Genomic DNA, 14,730 nt, shown 5'->3' with positions numbered 1-14,730 from the left:
GATGTACATGGAGAGGTACCTGAGAGAAATATATTAGGGAGAGAGATGTGAAAAGGAGAGTTAGGGTTATGGTAGATTGTTATTGTCATGGGAAGATATCAAGGGCATAACAAACAAATCTGAACTAAAACTGGTTTTACTGGCTCTGCCACTGATGAATGAGCTTGTTTTCCTTGAAATTTGACCCTGAATATCCCACTGTCCTGCCTGTTGTCTGAGCTGTAGGGTGACATTTACTACTTAAAACGCTCTCCGTGCAGTAAACTGCAGGCACATTTCGGCTTCCCAGCTCTTTTCTTCCTGAGTATCTGCCAGGCTAAGATGGAGAGAAGCTAGAAAAAGGGATTCAACCCACAGAGCAACTGCTTCTGGTCACAGTCACCGTCAGTGCCCTGCTCAGTCTTCAGCATCAGTCGAAGAAGGTGATCTCTAAGAAGAGACTATCCATGCATTTACTCCTGGCTAAATACTGCAGGTGGGTGAATTGCCTGTGGAGAAGATGGGTAAAGGACAGGAAGAATCAGGAACCAGTTCTGTGGTGGCTGCAGAGCTGAACTGTGATGTCTGTCTGCCTGAGCCTATGGCAACACACTTTCCGAAGCAGTGCCTGAGATGTCGCCTGCTGTACTGTGTTCCCTGCTACCTTGCATGTCCTCAGGAGTGAAATTAGAATGCCACGAGCATGTTCTTTGATTATGTTCCCCCCTGCCCTCCTCGGAAAAGAGCCCTCCGTCAGCAGTGATGACTCCTTTTAACCTTTGCAAGAAACCTGAAAAATTACAAGATAGTGACTTGGTCCTGTGCTCAAGTGCTGCTGTTGAAGTGCTGTTGGTGAAAGTAATGTTATGCTAACATAAATAGTTTGCTCTCCAGATCCATTTGTAATCTCTACATTGCAGTCAACTGTGTGAACCTATGCACTGAACTGAGATATCTCTGTTCTGTGCTCCACTGCTTGCTGCTGACATCCCTCCATTTCCTCTTTTGCTGGAGATCGTGAACTTAATATGAAAAGCCTAATATGAAAGCCTTATAGATTCAGCATCTTATAAATGACATCCTGACCTTCTAAATGCAAAGTGTAGCAGCCTTATCTACATCTAAAAAATGTAGAGTTCTAGTGAACGTCTTGCTTTTACCAAATCTCCTGGGGAGTCTGAGAATGGGAATGAATACAGAATTCAATGGCTTTGTGGTTTCTGAGCAAAATTAGGAGAGGAATTTTCTGCTATCACCCATTATTTTGTAGGGCATTTTTATTAAAAAAGAATGTGTCGCTTCTTTTGTATGTGCGTTCTTTCTGTAGTAAGTGTGCTAGCAAAAGTAAGTCACCCACCTACTCTGAAGTCTGTTTTAACTGAGAGATTGAAAAGAAAGTTCTCCTGCCTGAGCTGCCTGTATTTTCTCTAACTCAAGAATAACCACTAAGTAAAATTCAAATGTCCTTGTTCAGGAAGGAGCTCAGAATGCATTGCTAAGTTTTTTTTTTCACCTACTTCTCTCTGGAAAGATGTGAAATATTTAAAATTCTGAGATCAAAAGTAAGGAAAAGACTTGCAATGGAAGGGCATTTTTCTCTCTTTGGATGTGTAGATCCTATTTTGTATTGTGCATGATTATATCACAAACATTCAGTCTCTGGGGCCTAACTCTCCAGTACAATTCAGAGTCACAGCAGGATCACTTCTGGGTGTCATTGCATTGGCCCCATATATACGTGGTGATTTTTTGCACTGAGACTCCAAGACTCAAACCATAATGTATGGTGTTCCCAGAAGAAAGGAACCTGAAAAGGACATTGGTCTTGGTCAGCCTGCCATGACAAAATGTGTGGCAACACTGCCGGATTATCTCTGACCTGTCAGATAAATAATTTGGAAAGCCCTTCTGCTTTTTAGGTCATACAGATAATTTTAATGCAGTCCCAGATTTCAGGAACTGTTTTTTAAAACCATTTAACCTTTGTTATTCACAACTGATTTTCCATGTTTCCTACAACTTGGATCGCAGACTGTCTGTATTGCTTTAGTTTCCTGCCTCCTGTTGGTCAAACTCAGTCTAACACAGGCAGAAAAAGATAAAAAAGCAGTTGGTTTGTGTCAAAGCTACGCCATGCCCTGAAGGCGTATATTCACAGAATAAATCTTTTGAGCCCATCAAAGTACTTTCCTTTTTCTGCTCATCTTGTTTTCCAGTGCATCTTACTGTTCCGGGTGAAGTTGTTACAGTCCCTCATCCCCAGCCCTGGTGTCCACTCTCCCTTCCTCTCCCTGTGTTTGTGCAGGGGAACCAGAATGCTAAAATCGGTGACATCACATTGTAACCTATGGCAACCGCCTTATGGCCTTTTCCTAGCTTTGCTTTGCTGCTGGTCCTTCTTTAATAATATATTTGTTTACAACTACCTCATAAATTACCTAGCAATGTAGATTTTATGGTTTTGTAGGTGATATTTTTCATCTCCATCACTTTTAACATGGCTCATTCCAGTGTTCATGTGACAGGTTAGGTGACAACCAAAGGTGAAGCTAGCATAGGTACAGAGGATTGCTACAGGCAAGGCATAAGGTTTCTGTCTAATTATTGCAGCGGAAGTCTTCTTTCTCCTATTACAGAAGTTTTCTGCTCCCTAATTTTGTCAAGATGAAAGCCATGGCCAAGTTGTGTCTTTAGCCTTCTGGCAATTTCTTCTCTGTACAGGGCTTAATATAATTTTTCTTAGGAAAATATAATCTATAACATATAACATAGAACGGAATTGTCTTCCTAACTCTTCTAAGCCAAGCAACAAATTATGAGCTAGCTTTTTGCCCGCAAAGAAGGCTCATCACATAATTGCAAGATTTCAGAAAGAAATGAAGAAGAATTCTGTAATTCAGGAAAAAAATGTTTATTATGTAACTAAAAAAGTTAAAAGGCTGGAAAATGTCTTCGCTGCAGCCTGCCAGTGCCTAGTAGTTTGCTGCCGGAAGAACTGAGACACATTCAATGACCTCTCTGTACAACAGAGCAGGAGTCCTGCTTCACATTATCCTAGCCGTCCAGCCAAAAAAAAGGTAGAATACCGTAAATGAGACAAGAACACTTGTTGGAAGTGATCAGAAGAGGTTTGACAAAAGGCACATAAGAAATGGGGCCGTATCATGAAGGGAGTGTGAAAGTTTTTCTGAGTTAGCTTAGAAAAGAAACAATAAATTTGTAACTTCTGTATTAAAATACTATAGAAATAATGATAATAGGTTTAGCTGATCAGGATTTGACTTAACAGTACTGGATTATTCTTGAAGCATTTGTAGAACAGGCCACAAAGATAACGCAGTTAAAAAAAAAATAGATGACCCATGGAAAGACTTGTCTGTGTTCCAGGCTTAAACAGATGAATATTTGCGTTGTAAATCCATCACAAATAAAATAGAATAGGAATAAATACATGCAAACCCTATTACCTGGTTCCTACAAAAAAAAGTACAGTATCATGAAAAATTTAAATGTTCAGCTCTATGTAATAGAGACAATTGTTTAAATATTTCTCATTGCACATTAATTATCTCTGATTATAGAAATAAATGAAGGCTCCAGTCAGGCAAACTGCTCTGCACAGGGACTTGTCTGTGCAAGACTGAAACCTCAATGTTGAAACCCCATTGATTGATTTTACCATAACAAAAGAAGTTAAACTATTCTAAGATTCAGTCAGATAATTAAATGTTCTATCCTGCATTAAATGCCCAATGATTTAGCTATTAGGTTAGATTAGCTTCCATGAGGATTCATGTTACGTATTAATTTAGGCTCTCTAATGAGAAAAACATATTGAAAAAGAAAAAAACCCTCTTAGGTCATATTTTCAGATGCATGTGCAAAAATACCTTAGCTATCCCATTTAATCCTTTTTGCACTCTGCTAGTTATATTTGAAAACAAATGAGCGAAGAGGCGAGCGTGTTAGCTGTGCTTCTTCTCGCCCCTCCATGCCATACGTAGAGAACCCATTCACGCAGTGCTGTTTCCCACCATTTCCTTCCTGGCACATGGCGTCAAACAATGTGCACACCCACGTGTCACTAATGGAGGCTGGTGCAAGGTCCCGACGTGCAGGCTGAAGGACGCTCGCAGTGGAAAAGCAGAACTGTCAGAGCAAAGAAGTCCCCTGATTGCGTTATAACGCTGGCTGTTTCACATATACCTTGCGAAAAACTGACCCTCTGTTTTGCAAAACCAAAACAGCTGCCTTTCCCCTTCAGATACATATAAAATCTCATTCTACCCTTCTCCTCTCTTCGCCTGGATGCAAGTCACAAATAATGGGATCTACCCAGAAAGGCAGGATTTTCATTTACGTTGCCAGTCCTCCAACTACTTTCCCTGACAAAAAAGCCTTTTTTGTTTGTTTCTCATGAGTACACGAAAACATGTGCTTTCTAAACACCTCTGGGCAATGAAGGCTAAGGATATAGTCAGAAAATGTACAACTCGCTTCAAGATAGGGGTGTCGTATGGTGTGATTATACCTATTAATAAAGGAGACAAGCTTTAATCGCAGTGCGAGTGCTTTTGACTGCAGAGCTACCGCCCAGTTCCAAGAACAGGACTGTAAGTAAGTGATTAGTGCAGCACTCCTGAGGGGGACGGAGAAGCCAGGACTGTAAATACGAGAGGAGATTTAGGGCTCCTCTAAGCTGTGGCTTCAAACCTGTCAGCAACCGGCCTACAACGTGTCTGTTCTTTAAGTTATGACACGATTCCATTTTGCAGTGAATGTGTATCCCACTTCTGGTGGAGGTGCCCTCCCTCCTTTTGACGTGTTAAGCGTTTGGGAGAGAACAAATAAGGACTAATAGCGATGATCATGCGTTCTTGTTTGTGTTATGGTAGTTTCCAAGGGCCTCAAAAAGCATCAGGGAACTGTGTTTGATAGCATAGGAACACACAGGAAGGCGCTCCCCATACGGCACCCCTTCTCCCCTCTCGAGCCCTCTCAGGAGAAGGAAGATTACTTTTGCAGATCTCTGCGATCTCAGGCATTAAGTGTGAGACTCGCACTGTTGGCCTTCTCCTCGCGTTTTCCCACAGCCAGGCTGCTGGCTCACACATTTGCAAAGCAGCGCTGCGGTCCCTCTCCTCTCACGCTGCCCCTGCGTGCCAGAGAAAACTGGGCTGACCTAGTCTGTGTGCCCACTGATGGGAATTGTCTGGTGCGGGGGTCGTGAGACAGCAGCGGGGTTACCAGGCGGTGCTGGAGCCAAGGGCGAGACCCGCACTCAATGGCCTCTTGCACTATGGCTTGTCTCTTTTTCATGTGACTTAACATGTTTCTTGGACTCGTTCATCATTTCACAATAAAGCGCAGCACTATCCATGCAGCAGCGAACAAAATACTTTAGCAGTTATATGTGTCTTTCAAGTTGTATTATTTACATCAAAGCAGTATTTACATTTCTCTGTTTTCAATGTATTTCGTAAGGGCTTGGAAAGATAACAGTAAGAGCAGTAATGGCAAAAAAAGTAACAACAATAATAATAACATAAAAGCAATGTTTCCAGTAGGAGGCTTTTACAGTATATTGTTCTGTGTCTACATCACAAAATCTGATCCCCATTTTATGTTCTACTATAAAATCATAGAACAAAGATAAACTCAAAGGGTTTTCAGTAAGCCATGAATCACGTGATCTGAGTTGCATTATCAGTTTCATCTCCTGACTTTGGGCAAAACATTTAAAGTGTCTGTCCTGCTTTCATCCTATTTTCCTTCTGGTACAGAAATTCCTAGATTAGAAGCATAGTCATTATGGGCTTCCTCTGTAGGGAGAGAGGTATGTGTAGAAGACAACTCATTCCACTGAGGGCTCAGCTTGCCCCTGAAGGTGCTCCTCTCTTTCAGGCAGAGAGCCTACAGTGACTTCGTTCCTAAGCTAGGCACCTCAGGTAAATGTGTAATCCTGGGCTGGCAGGGGGAATGAATCCATGTCTGAATCCAGAACATTTAAACAAGATTAATCTTCTGTCTCCTCAAATGTATTGTGGGCTTATTAACCAACATGTAGTGTATGTAGGACTCAAGAGCTGGAAGCTAGAGACAAAAAAAAAAAAAAAAAAAAAAAAAAATTGAACTTTAAATAATGTGACAGTGCAAGCATTCAGTCAAGCCTACCAAGAGATGGAGAATCTGTGAGGATTGCTGTCAAAGGTACCAAAGCAGCTTTAAATTAAATTGACAGGAAGGGTTGTTCATGGTTTTAAACTCAGTGACTCACTGTGAGATGGGACTGAGTAAAGCATGAGGCATTTGGAGAGACTCAGCTGGGGGTCTGTGACGCTGCAGAGAGCAGAGCTCCAGCAGTTCCCAATGGCATGTTTAATTTGCCAGTTCCCTGTCGACGGTGCTTGCCCCTGCATGCAGCTGGGTTTAATTCGATTGCATTGAGTGTTTTTGTGACCAGCAGCCATGTCATTTTAAGCTGCCCTATTTGCTTTCTGAAGCTGAAAAGATTAGTTTAAATCGGGGCTTACGTGATGCTGAAAGAGGAATTGTTGAGCCAGAATGCTGAGCTGGTTCTGAACTCATTCTCTAACAACAATATTGCAGCACCAGTATGTTGATCACCACTGCTAGGTACTAGTCACAGATTTAAGGCTGAAGACTTTACTTGGCTAAAATTCGGTATGGGTAATTTAATATTGTCATATTCTGTAAATAAAGTAGAGAAAACAACAAAGAACAAGAAATTTCCTAAGTTATTGTGTCTATTTCCCTACATTCACATTATCCTGAGTGCATCACCAATTCCTGATGATATTTATCTCTCTAATGATATCACAGATACTTGAATATGGTATATCTCAATGTCACCTTTAATCAATTTTATTGTTTTCCTCCTTCTGAAACAGAACATCTTCTACATGACATCTTTAAATTAAAGTCTATGGTCAAAGCTCTGTCTTTCCTGTGTTGGTAGTGAGAGATTTGCATTAGAAGAATTTCACCCTTCCAGAAATTGGTATCTCTATCCTGGAAGGGGCTCAAATAAGCCAGAGCAGGTCTCTGGTAACAGGGTTTCTATATAGCCCCCATAGAAATTAAATCTGTAGCTGTTAATAGAACACCTCTGAAATGGAAAGTGGCACAGGAATAATTGTGGCTACAAATGCTTTTGCAATGGAAAAGTTGTACTGTATCTGGGCAGTAGATTTCTTCTGGTCCTGTAAGAATTGTCTAAGGTAGAAACCTCTGTATAAGCCCCTCAGAACTCAAGTCAGCTGAATTTCATCAAGTTATTCATCTTTGCCATTCACGAATGTCAAAAAAGTACCACTGAGAGCAGGGAAAAAAAAACAATTTCCTGTATTTTGTTGTAGCTTTTCTCACTGTAATAGTTTCCAGGTAGTGCAAAAGCATTGATCAGGAAAACTCCACTGTTGTCTTCATAGTTTAGAATAATTTTACTTATTTTTTTCAGCGGTTGCTGCATGTAAAATCTTGTTGACAGGAGGTTTGGGGCAGCTGGGTGAGAATGGATTATGCTCAGTGCAAATTGTATCTTCAGAGGGGTCTTGCTAACTCAAGTATATCTCTCCTGAGCATGTGTAAACAGATTTTTCGAAGTCTCATAACTTGGCAAATTTAAGTTGATTTTCAGAAGTATGGCAAAAGTTACTTAAAAATATTTGCATGAGCCAAACAATATATTGTTCCCAAACTGCATTCTAGGATGCAGATGAACAAATTTTGCTGAAATAAGTTTTCTCAGTCCAATTTGAATTTAGAGTAATAATAATAATAAAAATTGCAAAGAATTAAAGTTTGGCAAAATGGAAAATATTAGTCAGCTTTAACTATAGCTGTTAATACATGTTCTGCCAACAGTGTATTCCTTCCAAAATGAGAGAACTCTTTGCAGCTTAACAGAAGGCGGTGAAATGACTGGTAGCCACATTCTTGGGTTTTATTTAGTGCCAAGGAAAAGACTAAAGAGCAGACCATGTCCTACATATGATTCTGATCAAAAACAAAGGGAAGGTAAATAGTCAGTTAAGTCATAGCAGAGAAACATAGATAAAATGTGTCTTTTGGAGCATGTGGACACTAGTTTCATAGTATATCTCAATAAAGTTAAATAATATTACAAAAATATTTGAAAACAGCAACCATAAAGTTTGCTATACCAACAACTGTGATATCTTGCAAAAACAATAAACTATAATAGGCATGTGTTTTTCTGTAAGCCAGTCTGAGGCATTTATTGTGAGTAGTCTCATGGTATGTTGCAAAAGTGGTAAGTTCAAGTCCTGTTACCATTTCAGAATACTTTCTCCTATTTAAGTCTATATAACTCTACTGAGGTGATGAAAATTCCTCATAGTTTCAGTTAGATCTTTAAAAAAGTATAACTATCACTTTTCTCAAACAACGATTCAGTGTTGTACACACCCTGACTTTTCCAATGTGTGCTAAAAGTACTTCTTTTCTTTCTTTCAAAAAAACGGTAGTCCAGACCTTAGTCCTGGAATGACAGAACACAGGTTTGATCCTTGGCATAGGGTTGTCAGACGTTAACTTCCCAAGCAAAAAAGCTACCCCATTCAGTTCAAAATTTTGTTTAGAGCCTATGAATGAAGTTATTTATTCAAATAGCACAGAATATTTATGATTTACTTACATACAGGATCCTCTCCAGCTTCCACTAAAATCCCAGAGGTTCTCCAAGTCTCCATCTCTCTCTCCAGCTGCCGGGAAGTCTGATGCCGAAGCACCCACAGTCTGCTGGGGTAGCAGCTCCTCGTACCGCAGTTCCCTGAGAGGAGTCTCGTATCAGGGCTTCCAGAAGCAGACACCTGATTCCAGCTTTTGTACTTTTTGCAATGCAGTGGCCACTCTCAGTTTTTGAGGAAGCACACTGAGCACCAGGTAAGGTATATGTGAGGAGCAAGAATTCTAGAAAGTTTCTGTCATTCTGTTTCCTTCCCAATCTGGATGAGGCTGAAAACCCTTTTCACTCCTGCCTTTGGATTGTAGAGTCTTATTGCATAACCTTATGGAGAATGAGTGAAAAGGACATCTAAGACCTTTTGAAGTATTTTTTCTACACCCAGTCACTGCTGAAGTAATAATTATATAATGTTCTTATGACTAGTTTCAAATTTCCTGTCAGTGATTTTTCTGCTATTCTAAAACTTATTTGGACTTTCTGAATTTCATTTATTTTGAAGGGTTGCAGTATACTTAAAGAACAATATTTAAGCAAAAACATTTATTCTGTAAAGCAGTAAAAGTGCACAATATGATACGTGATATAAATCATGAAGATGAGATCAATGATTTTTTTTCCTTAGAAAATAAAATTCTAATAAGGACAATATTTACATTAAAATGGCTTTCTCATATTCAGAAGAAAAGAATGGACACATAGGATCACTAATGTAGAATTCTGTCTTTGGGAAAATTTTCTTCATTGCTTTTTAAATGCAGATATATGAAATAGCTGTAATATAACTGGAAGGAAGGCAAAATGATGAAAGTAATCCAAGAGCAGAGGTCCAAGAGCAGAGCTGGATGGAAGTCTGCAAGGCCATAGTCATGTCAAATTATTGAAGAGAATGCTCTTGCCGCTGGTGCTAATGAGAAGAAAGAGGAAGCTAAAACCTTCCTAAAACTGTCCTTTAATAATTGCTCTTACAGCCCATGACATAATGCTTGAGCCATGCTACTACTGCTTACATTGACTGAGTGGTGAAGCCCAAGCTGGACACACCAGAGGTGCTCCATTTTCTGATGGTTAGACATTTTACTGCTGATGGCCACAGTACTCATTTATTATTATTTGTTAAAAAGCTTAATTCTGCTAGTTTGCTCATTCTAGTCTGCATTCAGATCTCTGGAGAGACCTTTGCCTATCTGGCCTCAGTATTTAATAATTTGTTTTACTAGGATGCATATGGAGTAGGTTAATTGATTGCTAGTGATATCTCTAACATTTAGCAATGGTAACCTTAGACTCTTTGACACATCTCCCCTCTCCCAACATGTTACGTAACATGTATTCACTATTTTCTCCTAGAAAAAAATCGTGGAGATAGCAAGGCAGTTTTATGTGACTTTTTGCCATATTTCTTCTTAATCTCCTGACAATGAAATATATCAACTGAGTTTTCCACTTCAACAGAATCATTTTTTCTAATGTGTGTTTTACTCCTCCGTAACACTGAGATGATGAGAGTCCTGGCAGGGCAGTGATCTGTCGGAGTGCCAGCAGAGAACGTCCAGCCTGATAGCAGGCTCAAAATTGCTGGTCTAATGGATGATGGTGGTGCCAGCACGTGTGTCTTCTGGGAGATAGGAATGTCGATCTCACTGCTGTGGTAGGATTTCTTTCCCTTTACAACGGCTGTGCGGAGAAGCAGTAGTGGTTGATTCCAGCAGAGCTCCAAGACAGATAAACTGTGTGATGTTCTTAGCAGCTCCTCCATGAGGTAGTAAGATAAACACAAGAAACATAAGGAGATATTAAAGAGCAGATGATAATCCATTTTCAGGAAACAGCATTTCTCCAGCAAAGAGACTGAACTTTATCAAAGGGAAAATGTCTCCTGGAGGACTTGCCAAAGTAAATCTCTTTGATGCAAATGGTTTAAGCAAAGACATTCACCTTAATCTACTGTGTGGTGACCTGGCCTTCTGATACAGAGAATAATTATGGGTATTTTCAGAATGCTATGGTCTGCAAATCCTCCAAACCTAAAATAAGTATTTACAATGTTCCCACTTTGCCACAATGATCTTGAAGTCACCAATATATCTGTAATATTTAATAATGCCTAATGCCTTAGCCTTTGTTGCATGAAGGGACTTCACTGCCATGTGAAGGACAGATAAAAATGCAAGTGCTCATTAACATGTCTCTTTCAGTTTCACAGTTTTGTCATTTTGCATGTGCTAAAAGGAATAACATCTAATAAAATGAATGACCCACAAATAACTTGCCCAAAGGGTAGCACAAAAACTGTTATGGGGAGTGGGGAGAGGAAAAGAGGACTGCTTAGTTGTTGAAACCGAATCATGCCGGATTGCTGTTTGTGCCAGTTTGCCATGCTGGACATTTTCAGTTTAGTTTATTTGTGTTATGGTAATAGTGACAATGTAGTTAAATATAGCCTCTGAAAACAGGATCTCTGCTTGTTTCATTTGTATTCTACTGTTCTTTCATTAAACATTTCTTCATCTCTGCAGAGCCAAATTCTTAAAATAATAAATCAGAGACACCTAAGGTTCTTGCCAAGTCAAATATCTACAGTTTCTGGCAATTATGTAATTTCCAGATTTGCTACAATGGCTCTTGCTGATAAGTCAATTGTCATAAAAAGAAATGTTCCAGACCGATCTTTATTAGGGTGTCCTTCACTGATTTGTGTAAAATAATCCCCCTCTTGCCCCACTCTTTTTTGGAAAAGAGAAACATAATTACAGCTTTTTCCCTTGCTTTGAATGACTCTTCATCATAACAATTTATATCTGGAAAATGTCACAAGAAAATGTGAAAAAGGTAAGTTTAAACCAAAGAAATCAAGCACTGCTGTTATTAATAGAACAACTCAAAAATGTTTCCCATGATGTGTTATAATGGCTCTGTCTTATAATAAAATTTAACAGTGATGTATTTCCCTTGTTCTCAAGTTGATTTTGTATTAGAAGTCCAGACAAAAGTAATTTGTAGCAAAGGTCCCTGATCCAATGTCTGTATATGGAAAAGACTCAAAGGACTTCATGCCCATTTAAAAGCCCTTTAAAATGATTAATGGCTAAATGCATTACAAATTATCAAGTATTTCGCACTGACAAAACAGAGAACTTGTTCTGAGTTTTGGCCAAATTTCCCTTCCTCAGTACTTAGAGTAAAATATTGCTCAAATAGTAATTGTGAGCACCCATTCCGAGTGCTGATAAATTATTGGCAGATTTTAAAATGTGCAACATATTTTGCACTTCTTTGCTTTTTTTAATGGAGGTGTTTAAAAGGGCACTTGCAATCCTCATTGTCACCTCTACTGCAAAGCATTCTCTGAGTGCTTCCTCAGTTTGAAGGCAAAGGAGAAAGAACATTATGAAATCACAGGACTTGGGTGCAAGTTCCCAAGTTGTGGTCATACCTGGAAGTGATTCTGGCACCAAATCTGAAAAAGAAGCCTGTGCTTTCTGCACTTGAAACCTAATGATTTATTTTCCAGCTCTCACTATAGCTTTTTTCCTGAGTAAAAAGGCAAAGCTGGGATAGATAGAAATGGGGCCTGTCCTGGCCAGTGGAGTTGGCCAATCTCATTCTCTATGGTACAATTAGAATATAGTCCTAAAATACTATTATTATTGTTGATCCTGCACAAGCAAATTGTTCAGTAGTAACACCAAAAAAAGAACATTTTTCAGCTCTAGTCAAAAAGGGGAACACGTCATACAGTTTTTATTCCTTGTAACTACCATATGTGCCTCTAACGGCATTTTGGACTCCTGTGTGCTGTTGATGATGGCACAGCAAAGAAGAGATACAGTTGCATGCAGCAAGCCAAATTACAGCAGCTCCTTCATTCCTGCAGCTGCACTGGCATCCGCAGAGGGCATGCTTTGGGCATCACTCGCTTCACCTCTGAAAAGCTGCCTCTTACATCAGCAGCCAGAGCAGGCAGTGTGCCTTTGAAGGGTCTGTTGGCTGCCACTACTGCTTGAACTGCAGCACAGGAACACTTAGATCCTGGTCCAAAATCTGTTGCCAGCTAATAATATATCTGATTATAAAAACTATTTTTATATATATATATATATATATATATATATATATGTATGTGTGTATGTATATGTGTGTGTGTATATATATATGTAATGACAATATATTTTCACATATTTTCTTAGATCAAACTCTTACTTTATACAGAGAGCTATGGAGAGCTAGCTGTTAACAAATGTGCAAAACCACTGATTGTATATGTAAGATCACTACTATCTTTTCTGCAGTTGCAAGAGGTTCCTAACACATACAGGAAAAGTAAATACAATTTAATTGTCTACCATCTCAGAAGCATTATGGGGGTCATAACATGGAGGGGACTAATTAATCATGCATGAGACATAGCCAGCCTGTGAAATATCACAGAACAAAAAAGTGGGCCTCTGTATGTCTGTTTATCCATTAACATATTATTTTCCAGTTTCTGTCTCTTTCTACAAAACATTGTTTTTTCCTCCTTGCACATTCTGCCTTGATACTGTGCATATAACTCTATAACTGTTCTGAAGTTTGGCAGGTCTCCAACTGCCCTCATGTCATCTTTATGAAATTTGAAAACATTAGGGTTGTACATATTATCTTTTGAAGTGATGATGTGATTCATTATTCCGCAGTTCTCATTAGCCACATGGGTCTAAGAAATTTATATCATGTGCAAACTGAACTATTTAGTGGTTTGTCCAGGGGCGATGCTAGGGTCAAAATTAAAAGTGCTAACCTCTTTCATCCATCTTTCATGCTCCTTGCCCTCTTTTTTTTATTAGTGATTTCCCTGTAAGAAATAAATACATAAATACATAAATTAAAATAAAAAAAAAATTGCTTCTAGAAACCTACAGATTTAAGGAAAAGTCTAAGCCAAAAGAATAAATCTCATTTTTTATTCAAGCAGGGTGAAATTCATTACAATGCTATATTTTAGATAGGATATAAAATGCAAGTACTGTTCAAGTCTTTCATGATACCAGTGCCAACAAAGTATTGTGACACCATCAAGCTTTGCTATACTATAAAATGTAAATGGAGGGTTAATGAGGTTTCAAGGGGGCTGGAGATAAGGGCAGGGGTAGTTCTCCATATATGAACCCCCACTCTCCAGCTGATCCCAACTGTCTGGAGTCAGGGACTTGTCTCTGGGGGATTAACCTATATTCGTGGCAGTAAGACTTCCTCTGCTGGCTTGGGGTCCTGGAAGCTGTTCCCCAGCACAAATTCCTTTCTGTCCCCTCTTGCTAGGATCCTACAATGGGCAGCTAGCGCTATACTAGTAAATACTTCAGGACCGAGGGATGGGCTCTGGCACTGGCCCATGGTCACCTGTACGGTTTTGGTGTCAGCTTGCACCTGGCATGCTGGAGCCATGCAGACTGGGCTCTTCCACACCATTCCCATGCGTGCTGTGGAGATTTCATGTGGCAGATATGGCTATTTCAACATGGCCACTGTGCTCTGGGAAAAAAAAAAATTACCCTTGTGGACATGTATTATGTCTGCCAGTTGGCCTCAGAGTAAAGAACAGTCTCTGAACTGTTCTACTGAATGTTATAGATACGCCATGAAATCCCATGGAACCTATACATAAGGCTGCTCTTCTCTGCTTTAACATTGTGCTTGGGAAAGAGAGGAGCACACCTGGCTGGGAGAAAGTAATACAGTCAACAATCCCTCTCCAGGTCTTCCCACTTCTGTCTTTTGGGGCAGGGAAGAAATTCAAACAGTGTTATCCCTGATCTGAGACAGAGACTGGGAGAGGAACAAAGAAGTCACAAAGGGACTAAGAATGGGGCACAAAATTAGCAGAGTGAATAGATCAAATCTATTAAAATCTAATAGTTCTGGTATTGTTTGGAACTGGAAATTTAAGACTCTTTCCAGTTTATCTTCCATCACTATATTCACATATTAAAATATGGATGATAGCTGGCAATAAAATTGCCCTCATGAGACCCAAGACACCC

The 14,730-nt window shown here is 39.5% G+C and overlaps 1 long non-coding RNA gene across 1 annotated transcript in view; it reads left to right on the top strand.

The window, feature by feature from the left end:
- Positions 1-14,730, top strand: part of LOC112985065 (uncharacterized) — a 57,550-nt gene that overhangs the window by 18,894 nt on the left and 23,926 nt on the right. Inside the window, exon 2 of the long non-coding RNA XR_003259655.2 lies at positions 8,666-8,907. This is a non-coding gene — a long non-coding RNA (uncharacterized LOC112985065). The remainder of the gene's footprint in view (positions 1-8,665; positions 8,908-14,730) is intronic.

The sequence above is a fragment of the Dromaius novaehollandiae genome, chromosome 3 (genome assembly GCF_036370855.1).
Source record: "Dromaius novaehollandiae isolate bDroNov1 chromosome 3, bDroNov1.hap1, whole genome shotgun sequence".
In the NCBI taxonomy this organism is placed as follows: Eukaryota; Metazoa; Chordata; class Aves; order Casuariiformes; family Dromaiidae; genus Dromaius; species Dromaius novaehollandiae.
This window is presented reverse-complemented; position numbering and strand designations above follow the sequence as displayed.